Source organism: Felis catus, chromosome B1, assembly GCF_018350175.1.
Source record: "Felis catus isolate Fca126 chromosome B1, F.catus_Fca126_mat1.0, whole genome shotgun sequence".
Taxonomy (NCBI): domain Eukaryota; kingdom Metazoa; phylum Chordata; class Mammalia; order Carnivora; family Felidae; genus Felis; species Felis catus.
In genome coordinates, this window is record NC_058371.1 from 41,771,511 (window position 1) to 41,783,926 (window position 12,416).

The following is a 12,416-nucleotide window of genomic DNA, read 5'->3' on the forward strand; positions in this document are numbered from 1 at the left end:
GCCAAGCTGTCATTTCTGGCTAGGTGACAAGACCCCAATACTCTGATGTGAGGCACTTGCTCATTACCTGGCATCCCAGTGGTCATGACCATCTGCTCGGTTTGCCCCCTCACAAGATGGCAAAGCAGATTTTGCAAGACACCAGCACCAACATGCCAGGGGATGGGTAAGTGAAATATGCTCAAAACTAGAGAGAAATGGAGCAGCCTTCCTAGAAGGCTGGTATTTGAAAAGGCACTCCTAGTTCAAATACCTAAAAAGGGGCTCCCAGTCAATGCATCAGCACAAAGGCCATGTCCTGAAATGATGTATGCTTTCTGATAAATCGCTTGGTTGTAGAGTCCCTGTTTTTACATCATATTCCCTTCAAAATGAGGAATAGGTTGGTACTGTCCTGAATGAACATTCTCAGTGAGGTCTGGGCTGTTTAATGCCATGACCCGGGGCCCCGAGCAGAAGAGGCAGTGTTAAAATCTTATCCTTAAAATTTCTGAGCTTTGAAAGTCTTTGGCTTCTTCCAGCTGCCTCACAAAGAACGTGAGCTGTAACTAGGTGAAAAGTACACTTGTATGTAATTGTTGTCCAGATAGTCAAGCTATTAATGTTTGGGTTGAGTTAGGGAAGGCAATGCTAGATAAACGCTGGAATCACTAACCCTGGCTTAGTGCACTAGATGTTTATTTCCCAGTCACATAAAGTCCCTTGCACACCAGGGCTTGGGGACGCGGGGCTCTACTCTGCTTAGTCATTCAAGCGCTCTGGCTTTCAGAAAGCCTGCCTTGTTTACATGGGGGCTTCCCATGTTGACCAAGACACCAGTTATCTAACCCACAGAAGAGAGAGCAGTTAGAAGACCATGCAGCAGGCTTTTTTTTTTTTACTTTTTTTTTTTAAAGTTTATTCTATTTATTGAGAGAGAGAGAGAGAGAGAGAGAGAGAGAGAGAGAGAGAATGAGAGAGAGAGAATGAGAATATATGCATGGGAGAGTCAGAGAGAATCCCAAGCAGGCTCTGCACTGCCAGTGTGGTCCCTGATGTGGAGCTCGAGCTCACAAACCGTGAGATCATGACCTGAGCTGAAATTAACTGAGCTTAACTAACTGAGCCAGCCAGGCACCCCCCTCCTCTCCCGCCACTCCCCATGCAGCAGGCCAGGCCTAGATGTGTGCATAGCACGTTTGCCTATATTCCATTGGTCAGAACTCAGTGACCTAGCATACTAACTACAAGGGAAGATGAGAATCTCAGCCTGATGTTTTGTGGCTGGGGAAAAGGGGGAAAAAATGTCTCTGTTAGAGTGGAGGATTCATTTCCAGAAAATCATCTCTCATCATTGGTGCATACTTGGTATCTATCTTTCTACTTACCTACCTACCTACCTATCCATCATCATCTATCTGGTTATCCTTTACCATCTTTAAAAACAGAATGAGTGCCCCTATGACATTTTCCAAAGCAAAGTTAAAATCTGGCAAGAACTTGTATTTAGTCAAATGAATTTCTCTCATCCTGCCCTTCCGAGGTAATCATTATCCTGAATCCTGTCTATAAATATTATATATTTATATATAATAAACATTTTTAAATTTTTTTTTTCAACATTTATTTATTTTTGGGACAGAGAGAGACAGAGCATGAACGGGGGAGGGGCAGAGAGAGAGGGAGACACAGAATCGGAAACAGGCTCCAGGCTCTGAGCCATCAGCCCAGAGCCCGACGCGGGGCTCGAACTCACGGACCGCGAGATCGTGACCTGGCTGAAGTCGGACGCTTAACCGACTGCGCCACCCAGGCGCCCCTATAATAAACATTTTTAAAGTTGTATCTTACCTACATGTGTCCCAAGATGTCTATATTTGTATTTTACTTGTTTTGATTTTATGAACAGGATTTGGTCTATGTGCTCTTTGACTTACTTTTCTCATGTAAACATTCAGTTGCTACGATTTATTCACATTCTGATGTGTTGCTCTGCTTCATTCCTGTTGTAACTCTACCTCCATCTATTTGTCCATGCTCCCATAGATATGCATTTGGGCTTATGGCACCTTTTGCTATTTGAGCAATGCTACTATCATTATCCTTTACATGCCTGGTGTTGTATGTGAGCAACAGTTTTTTCTTGCCTGTAAACTAGGGATACAGTTGCTGGGTTGTTTAACTTGATGACAGTAGTCTCTCTTGTCAAGAAATGTGTAAAAAAATCCTGTGTGTCCATGCCCTTCCTAACACTTGATACAGTAAGATATTTTAGTTTTTACTAATGCCTTTATTTTTTATTGAGCATAATACACATACTTTTAGATGCTTAGCTTCCCCTGACAGTTGAGTTTCCTAAGCTCTCATTGTTTCTACTACTTCTTGCTGCATCCCAATGCAAGAGGTGGCACAAGATCTCAAGTATCTCTCTGATCAGAAAATAAATTCTGACCGAGAGATTTCAGGGAAGGGACAGTCCTGCATGCAGGCTTTTGTCAATTTATGGATGGGCAGTCCTTAACTTGGCAACATATGAATTCCTGTGTCTTCCCATCTTGGCCGCTCCAGATGCTTATATGTGTACTCTATAATTTTGCTGACTTTAGGAAAAGCAGCAGACAAATGGAGGCCAAACAGGATTTCTCAGAGAAGCCAAGTCAAGTCTGCATGCTGTAGTGGAGAATGGAGCTGAAAATGTCCGCTGGCTGACTGACAGCCAATGCAGCAGCCTCAAAGTACAGATTGCAATAAGACTAATAGTTTTCCCAGCAGCAGCTTGGTCTGTCTCATCTGTGCCCTCCTCTTAAGTTGGATACAGGTGCAGAACTGTGCCTCTGAGCCCTGGATGTGATAGCTGCATTTAAATCTGCCCTCAATCTGTCTGGTTCAGTAGGGGCAGCCTTGTGAAGATAAATCATGTAAACAAGTTATAGTAATGGAATACTTATTTATGAACGGTATTTTTGAAGGCTTGTAACCACCATTAAAAAGAAAGGCCTTGTTGTCTTTTAGCTTGTTAAGAAAATCAGCCTGTTTTGAGTATGCACCTTCTTCAAACAGGAAGCTAATGTATCGGGAAGTGAGCAATCCAGGTTGCTTTCCTCCTCTGAGTGGTGGGGGAGGGCAGGAGCCTAGTTTTTCAAATATGAGTGGCTTTTCCACATGGGTACACAACCCTTTAGTCTGGTGGGATGAGCGACAGAGAACATAAGTGTGCTCTACCCCCTCATGTTTTCTCCTCCCCTCCTCTCCTTCTCTCTTTGGGCTGGTGATCTTTTTTGTTTCTCTCTGCCTCTGGCTTTCGTCCTCTGGTAGGGGTTCTGGTTTTACTTTGGCTTGAAGTGATAAACCAGCAGAAAATCTAAACTCTCCGTGCACAACCTATGTCTCCCCTCTGAAAGTACCAAAAAAAAAAAAAAAAATGCTTCTGACCCACTGACTGGCAGAGGTGCTCACATTTCCCCATTAATATCCTATAAAAACAAATGATGTTTTCCCCGACGAGAGTGCCCTGTCATGCTGCCCAGACTTGTCGGCTGTGTGGAGTTATTGCCAGACACCTCAGGCCCTCCCCCAGAGGCCTTTGAAAGGGCCTTTTGGAAACCCAGATAGAATGGCTTTCATCATTTGGAATACCTGCTGGCCCCAGCTGCCTCTGTGCACATCCTCAGCCTCTACTGTTAGGTGGAAGCAAAGGTCCTACACTGGAATCTTAGCAAGGACATTGAGCCATGCAGCGAGTGGAGATTCTAGGAGGACATGTGGGAAAGCAAGAGCCATTGTCTACCAGCAAGGGTATGAATATTTTATTTATGTGTAGATGGAGACAGATATCCTGTTTGTATTTATGTAGAATGGTGTATGCTGGATCTCAGGATGTGAGCCTTTTCCATAAGATCACCCTTGTGGGTGTTGTTTACTGCTGCAAACCTAGTGTCTAGACAGCACCATGCATAGTAAATGCTCTATAAAAATCTGTTTGATGAATGAGGGAGGAATCCCAGGGCCCTGTATAATGTGCAGGACTTGGGTAGAGGCCACTTGGTGAGTTGCCTCACAAAATCTGAGGGGCTAGAGTGGGTCTGAAGCCTTGGACTCTTCATGGCCCTGGGAGCCTACTACTCGACTTGCACATTCAGACAAAGGACAGGGGGCCATACGGGGAGAAGCGGCAAGGACCCAGGCATGCATGCCTCCTCAGATGCGGCAGAGGCACACGTGCATGCCCATAGGACTGGCCCAGGCTGGAGACATTGCTGTTCTCCTTCCCAGATGTCATCGGGCTAGCCTGTGCCACATGTAAATGAGACCGACAGATTCAGTTCCCCGGCCCCCGGGGCCGAGGGTGACACTTGTGTGCCCAGCAGTGGCAGATGCCTCCGAGTCAGGAATCACAGAGCCTGGTTTTACAAGTGAAGAAAATGGTGCCATTAAAAGGCAATTATTCAAGTGATGTGAGTCAGCCATGCAGCTTCTGGCAATGCGAGGGAAGGGAAAGAAGTGGTGTGGGGAGTTTTCCCTCTCTCACTCTTTTTTAAACAAAGCTCAAGCTAGATAGCAGAGCTTGCACCTGCGTGTGGATGATGTACGGGAAGGGCTGGACTGCCAGATTCCTTTATGTGAACAACATCAGCAATCGACCAGAAAGGGCTCCATCCACAGAAAGGAGGGATCCAAAGATTCTTTGGGCTGGTTGTGTCTTTGACCTTTACTGGATCTCAGCTTCTCAGGATGTTCCAGGTTCCCCTGTCTGGCCACCTGTGGGGTGTGTGGAAATTAAAGGAAAGGGTGTGATGGAGTCTGCAAGCCCTGTGAGCTGGGTTGGGGTATCTGTTTCTTTTGTGCTGTGCTGTGTTTCTCCCTGCCCCCTTTCTCTAGGGTCATTTCACTGAAGACCAGTACACTTTTATTTCTGGAGTATGTTCATGTCTGTTTTCCTTCTAAGGCTGCTTGGTCTGCTGCCGTGGCAGCTAGCCCTGCATTACCCCCTTCTCATAGAGGAAGGTGTGAAGGGGACAGGACAGGCCCTGATCCCACCTCATCATCTGGGTTCCTGGGCCTGAGTGGGGGTGGTTGGTCACTGTAGAGATGTCTACTGAAGCCACAAGTTTGTCTCACAAATCTTTGTCCTTTTATTGTCAGGGAGGCTAGAGGAAAAGGACAGTGGCAGGTTCTGAAACAGGAACAGAGTAGAGACCAGGCTGCAGCCACAAGGTGGCTTCTGGTTCTGGGGCCCTTTTACAAGTGGAGTAAAAACTCAGAAAGATCACAAAGGCTTATTTGTTTCGTGCTGAAAATGGGCCAGCTCTCGTTCTCCTATCTTTCCCCTTTCTGAGCAGAGTGGAATCCCCTCCAGTATTGATAAAACAAAGCAGGAACAATTTTCATACCCTTTGGATATTAGTCATTTTAAAATATGGCTGCATTTAAATAGCAGTGGCATGGCTCAGGTCTGTTTCACGTTCCTAACCAGGGGAAGTTTCATTTTAATTGGTGGCATTTTGTCTACTGTTCAACTTAATGAAAGTTGAAAGAAGACAGGTCCAGTGTCTCTGCATTAGGCACAGGAAGCAGAGGGTCAGAGCTGCCAGAGTGGTGGCCTTGTGAGGGGTGGGCATGTGAGGATCTTGGACTGGGTGAAGAGGAGTCAGCCAGACTGGACAGAAGGGAGTGGTGTTTTTTTTTTCAGGGTATCAGGGTGAGAGGAGAGAAGCAGGTACTAGATCTGTGGGTGAGTTGGGCTGCAGAGGCACAGACTCTCTGGATGTACAGACAGAAGCAGAGTAGAGTGTCTGGGAAGATGAGAAGGTTGATAATGCATCCCAGCTTGGTTCAGATAAACACAGGGAAGAGAGTTTGGGCCCTAAGGAGTTACAGTTTGCATGGCTCCACCTGGACAGTTGGGGATCTCTAGGCCACAGCATGTTAATTCTGAGGAGGATGTCCGCCCTCTATTTTCACGTTAAGTGCTTTTTATGATGCTCCCTAGACTGTGGCAATAAGGGAACCAACTGAAGGGCTCACTGCACTGAGTTCTGTCCCAGAGAGTCAGCAGAAGTTGAGGGTTAAGCCAGTGGGCTTGGTCAGCCCAGGCTTGGCAACCTGGTTGCCACTTAGGAGCCTTGCGACCTTTGGGTAATCACTCAACTCTTAAGCCTCAGCTTCCTCATCTAGAAAATGAGGCCAATGACTCTACCTGCCTCACTTGATGGGAATTAAATCAGGTGTTAAGGCCATTAACACTAAGCCTGGCTCAGGAGCAACCCTTCCTATGTTTACAATAGTAAAATAAAATATTTATGCCTTCTGGGGCCAGAGCTTTCATGAGGGTCAAGTGCTATTGGGAGCTTCTTTAGAGGAGCCACAGTCCCTGATACTAAAGAGTCCACAAAGTCATATGGAGTGGCAGTTTGGAAATTCAGAACTCTGTCCCTATAGGCAAGAGTAGATCTTTGGTTGAAATTGCCATGGGTCTGAAATACTACTTTTAAAAAGGCTAGTGTGGTGAGAAAATGGGTGGAAAGTAGGTTGTTATATCTTATAGATTAGTTTTCTTTTAATATTTTGTAAATGTTATTTTATTCTTAGAGAGAGAGAGAAAGAATATGAGTGGGGGAGGGGCAGGGAGATGGGGGACAGAGGATTTGAAGCGGGTTTCTTACTGACAGCAGTGAGCCTGATGCAGGACATGAATTCACAGACTATGGGATCATGACCTGAGCCAAAGCTGGATGCTCAACCACCTGAGCCACCCAGGCTCCCCCTTATGGATGAGTTTTATAGTTAAAATGCCCAAACCTATGGCAGGACACCCACTGGTGGTGATCACCAAGCCAAGGGCTCCTCTCAACATGGGACTGGGGTGAAGGATGCCACATGGGCAGTGGGACTGCTGTGGCCACCTCAGAGCTACCACAGTCAGTGACTGTGGGTCCAGAAAGCTGGTCTAATTCAGATTTTGGATGGCATGTGCTTTCCTTTGTGTCCCATAGGGGGCAAGTCACAGCCAGAAGAGCTCTGGATGGGTGACAGAGAAGGTGGGAGAGTTCTCATCAAACTGCTCCATCTGCCAGTATCGACACCTACTGGCAACAAAAATGGATTTAAATGTTTATGAAGTATGGAGTCCTCATGGGCATATGGCCTGAGTATCAGCTGGCAGTGGAATTTAGTGGAAGTGAGCCATTTTTGTGGAGAATATTGTTAATACAAAAGAGGAGGCTGGTGATGACAATCAAAGTTATTATTTCCACACACCGATTCTCCCTTTAGTCTTTAATGTGGTTCTGTTTATTTCTTTACTTAAATATTGACAGAATCCCTCCTGAAAATAAGAATGATGATAACACAAAATTAATAATATTCATTATAATGGTGGTAATATCCAGTTTTCAGTGTCTGCCTTATACTGCAGTCTTTGTTAGATGCTTTCTAATCCTCACAATGAACCTGTGAGCATGTTTCCCCTGTTACACAAATGAGGAAATGGTGGCTCAGGGAGGATGTGTAACTTTGCACTCAAAAATCTAGTTGGCAAGCAACGAAACATGGATTTGAACTAATTTCTTTTTCCTCTTAAGAGCCCTGCATGGGTTTTAGGACCTTTGAGTCAGAAGCTATTTTAGCATGATTGGAAACAGAATGGAATGAAGAATATTACTCTTGGCCATGAAACCTCAGGTTTCTCTAGCTTTTCAGGCTGTGTCCCTAAAATCTGTTCTTGAGAAGCAGAAGGAAGCAGAGGGGAAGGCTTCATGTCTGCATCTAAAGATCCTAAAAAAGGCCATTCCTTGTACCTTGAGAAATGTTTTGGGACCTGCTGTTTTCCCTCAGTCTCTCCTCCTTCCATCTGGGTCTTGAGCTTTGTGTACCCTTCTTTCCCTTGAATTTCGCTGCCTCCTTCCCTTATGTTGCATTCCCAAGTAAGTTCCACTGAAGCCCCTTGTATATATCTTCTCATGCCAACTAGTAATATTTTTCTCCATGCCAGCAAAAAGAATTGCAACCTATTGGGTTTAAACCCATTTTCTACTCCTCTACTCTAATCCTATTCATTCTTAAATGTTTAACTCTTATAGAGCCTTCTTAAAGAGTTCCTTATAATCGCCTTGTCTTCTCCAATCCTCTATCGCTTTTTACCAGCCAAATTACGCTTGCTGCCTGTGCCTTAGATATTCTGTGTGCCTCTATCTCTTCTCACTCAATAGCTCATAAAGATTTGGAAGACAGGAGCTGTGCCCTCTGTTATTCCTGTGCTTCACACATAGTGGATGCTCAGTAATAATTATTGAACAAACAAAAGCTCTCTCCCTCTATATTTCTTTTGTTTATACACCTAGCTATACCTCTGAGCCTTACACTTGTCACTGCTACCAGATGTAAATAGATTTATTACTGTATAGAGACCTAGGACAGCAAATGAGAATCTGATCAGACTCCTGTTCTACTACTGCCTCCAACTTCCCTCTGGGCTTCTTTAGTAAAATAAAGGTAGCACTGTCCTCTGTGAATACTGAAGAGTGATAGGTTATTCAAATCATCAATGTTTGCTTTGGAACGTGCCTGGGTGGGGAACACTGAGGAAATTTTCATTCAGATCAGTTTCAAATCCAGGAAATCAAACCCCTTCCTTCCCCTGCTTTTCTATCCCTCCTCAGAATGTTCCAGGGCCTCAGAATGTAGTATAGTCAGCATGTCCCCAGGTTGGAGGTCACTACACCTTGGCTCTGATGAGACAGTGGGTCTGACTGGTTACTAACTGATCAACAGCTCTGCTCTGTCTCTGCTCTAGCTGCTGATTCAGGACCATGGACAAGGCTAAAGAAAGGTAGTCTGGTTTTCCCTCCTTGTCCTTAACAGTTCATCTGTACTTTTGAAGCCCAGAGAAGCTGAGAATTCTATTCTAAACAAGCCAGAGGAAGGAACAAATGGCAACCCTCTTCCTGGGGAATTCCACTCTTTGAATCATAAATCAGGCTCTTTAGTTGTCTAAAGTGACCTACACAGAGAGAGTTCTCTTTTCTTAGGGAAAAGGCCTTATACACAAACCAGTCTGACACTTGCCTACTAATTGCCTCCCACTGGAATTTAACTTATTCAGGTTTTCCATTTGGGCCTCGTACGTTTCAGAGGGGTCTTTATTGCCATTTTACTGCATATGGGCTTCTTCAAATCGATATTCTTATATAAAACAGTGGAAAAAGCCATGATATTCTCTTCTTCCTTTGAATTTTTTTTTTAGTATACACATTTTTATATTCTGCCTTTAAAGCTATTTCTGCTGCACAGCTGCTTTACCGAGACTCAGACTCCTACGGGCCCTACTCGGTCCGACACGTACCTTGAATATCCTTTCACAGTGTTTGATTTCTGCAGTCGGTTGTATAATGAGGAAGGAGTGTGCAGTGAGTTTGGAGATTCCTATTAACCAGGTCACCCATGAATCTATTTTTGTGCACTTCTTTATTAGAAATAGCAGGGAACATGATGATATTTAAACACAACTACTTATAGAAGCTTGGCTTAAAAAATACACCTTAGTAAGTTTTCTTTTCCCATTTGACATTTCAAAATGTTGTACTACATTTTCCCATCATCAAAACACCTCTTCTCCATTTGCATTCTGGGATGTGAATAGAGACCATTACACATGATGATGGATATTTTGGATGGTCATTTGGGCTTGTGATCCTCTGCCTGCTTTAGACCATCTTTGAAATGGTCATTCTGTTCTTGGCACTGCCTCTGAAGATGGACCATAAAGAAATAGACACAGACCAAGATGGTAAGTCAGGACGGGTTCAGAGTAGATAGAAGAGAGCTATCTTTAGGTACTTGAGAGAGGATATCTCATGAAAAAGGATAGTAGGATTTTTGTATGTTGTACCCAAAGACAGGATCAGTGAGTGAAAGCTTCAGTGGGACAGATTTTGATTCAACCTGAAAAATACCTAACTGCTAGAGTTGCCAGACTCTTTGGAACAGGTTGCCATGTTAGGTAGTGAGTCTCCAGGCACTGCAGGTGCTAGACTCCAGGCTGACTGAGTTTTCTGCCAGGAATGAGCCTTCCAGAAATAACAATCCACTTCAACTATGAGAGTCTATAGTCCTTACTACCTGGCATTACTGTTGGTACTCAGGGCATTGAAAAAGCAGAGTCACCATCATCTCTTAGGAGCAAAATCTGTGAATCTTTTTGAATTTTGGAAATCAAATGCCCCGAATGGGCCACTATAGCCAAGGACAAGGATAGAAAGTGAGTTTGCAGTTGTTGAGTTAGGAAGCTTTTTATTCAGGCAGATACTTTATTTTGTAGTCCAGCTACAAAATTAGATGATTTCAAAAATCACTTAAAACAAACCACTGTCCTTTATTTTGTTGCATTGGTTAAGACCTGGCCAGCATCTTATTAACATTAGGATATTATTAAAAATGTACTGATGATCCCTTTCAAATGAAGAGAGTTTTACAGTTTATATAGTACCTTCTTCTATATTTCTCCTAAGTTTCACCACGGTTCTCTAAAAAGGCATGGATAATATTTTATCTTAATTTGTGTAGGGGGAAACTAAGACTGGAAGGTTTAGTGACTCATCCAACATCACATGGTTGGCAAGTAGCATGAGACCTGGACTGGACCTGGCATGGATTTGTAGTGTGGAAATTGGAGTCATGCAAACCAGACAGAAAATATGGCCATGCCAGTGATCAACTATGTGACTTCAAACACTCTCATATATCAAATGAGGGCATGGGAGCAAGATAAGCTCCAGGGTGCTCACCACATCCCTGTTGTCTGAAATCCTCTTGCCTCTCCATACACCTTGCTCTCTGGCATAGTCCTTACATTTTACCTGGCAGGTAGGAGGTAAAATGAAATGGAGTTTCTGTGTTGGAGGAAAGCATTCTGATGCGCTGGCATGTGTTTCTACGGTGGTAACTTCACACTACAGCTGCTATGAGATACCTTTGTGACAGATCACTTTCACAAGTGTGAGACCCTTGGCTGCACTTTGATTCAGGATTGGGGATTCGACAATATGTTTATTTACCTTTGTGGGCCCAATTGTGGTGTGTAATGGCCTAGGTGGCTTTTATGAATATCAGTAACCCTAAATGTGGAAGAGTCAGCATGGATGATAAGAGCTTCTCACTTTACAGGGTATAGGCTTGCAAGAAAAGTTACAGTTTATCCTGATTTTATTTTTTAATTCTGTAATATAGCTATTCAACTCAAAACTAAATTTTATATTGCCTATAAGTTTCTTGACAAAGCTTTTTTCCATGTACTACAAAAATAATATATGTTCATTGTAGGAAAAAAATAAAATTACATAAGTAATTACCTATAATTTCTGAAAGATAACTGCTATTAACACTTTATTAAAACTTCCTGGGATGCTTTCCTATGCACCTATAAATATTTTATTAATTTTTTTTAAATTTTTTTTTTCAACGTTTATTTATTTTTGGGACAGAGAGAGACAGAGCATGAACAGGGGAGGGTCAGAGAGAGAGGGAGACACAGAATCAGAAACAGGCTCCAGGCTCTGAGCCATCAGCCCAGAGCCCGACGTGGGGCTCGAACTCACGGACCGCGAGATCGTGACCTGGCTGAAGTCGGGCGCTTACCGACTGCGCCACCCAGGCGCCCCGCACCTATAAATATTTTAAAACAAATTTAGTATAATACTGTACATACTGTGTTGTAAACAGTTTTGTTGTTAATGGAAAACTTTGTCCTATTTCATTAAACATTCCTTTAAAGAAGAATTTGATTTCAGGGTGCCTTGGTGGCTCAGTCAGTTGAGCAACCGACTTTGGCTCAGGTCATGATCTCATGGTTCATGGGTTTGAGCCCTGCGTAGGGCTCTGGGCTGACAGCTCAGAGCCTGGAACCTGCTTCGGATTCTGTGTCTCCCTCTCTCTCTGCCTCTTCCCCACTCGTGCTCTGTCTCTCTCTGTCTCAGAAATAAATAAACATTGAAAAATTAAAAAAAAAAAAGAATTCGATTTACATTTGGATTTGGAAGGCACATCGTATTCTAGAATGTGGATGTCTCAGAATTCATTCAACTTCTTTCTTACGTTGCATGTATTGAATGCTTACAATGGTTTGTTAATATAAATCACATATGAAAATATCCTCTCACGTAAATCCTTGGCAGTGCAGTAGATAGAAATCTGATTTGTCAGAAAGAGAAAATTAAAGGTGCATTTCTATTTTGTAGGGTACCAGCAGTCTTGCTGGGCATTTATAAGAAAATTATAAACTCTACACTTATTGTGGTTAACTGACATGGTGTCACCTAAGGTGTAGGGTGTTCTCCCCCACTGCTACTATCATGGGGTCTGTGACTGTGCTCTAGCTTTTGCACGCAGTTAATGTCCTGCATAAACATCAAGGCAGTGGACTCATTTTTCTTCTGTTGATTCTC

General features: G+C 43.5%; 1 protein-coding gene across 9 annotated transcripts in view; it reads left to right on the forward strand.

The window, feature by feature from the left end:
- ZMAT4 (zinc finger matrin-type 4) overlaps window positions 1–12,416 on the forward strand; it is a 348,048-nt gene that overhangs the window by 57,332 nt on the left and 278,300 nt on the right. The window lies entirely within an intron of this gene.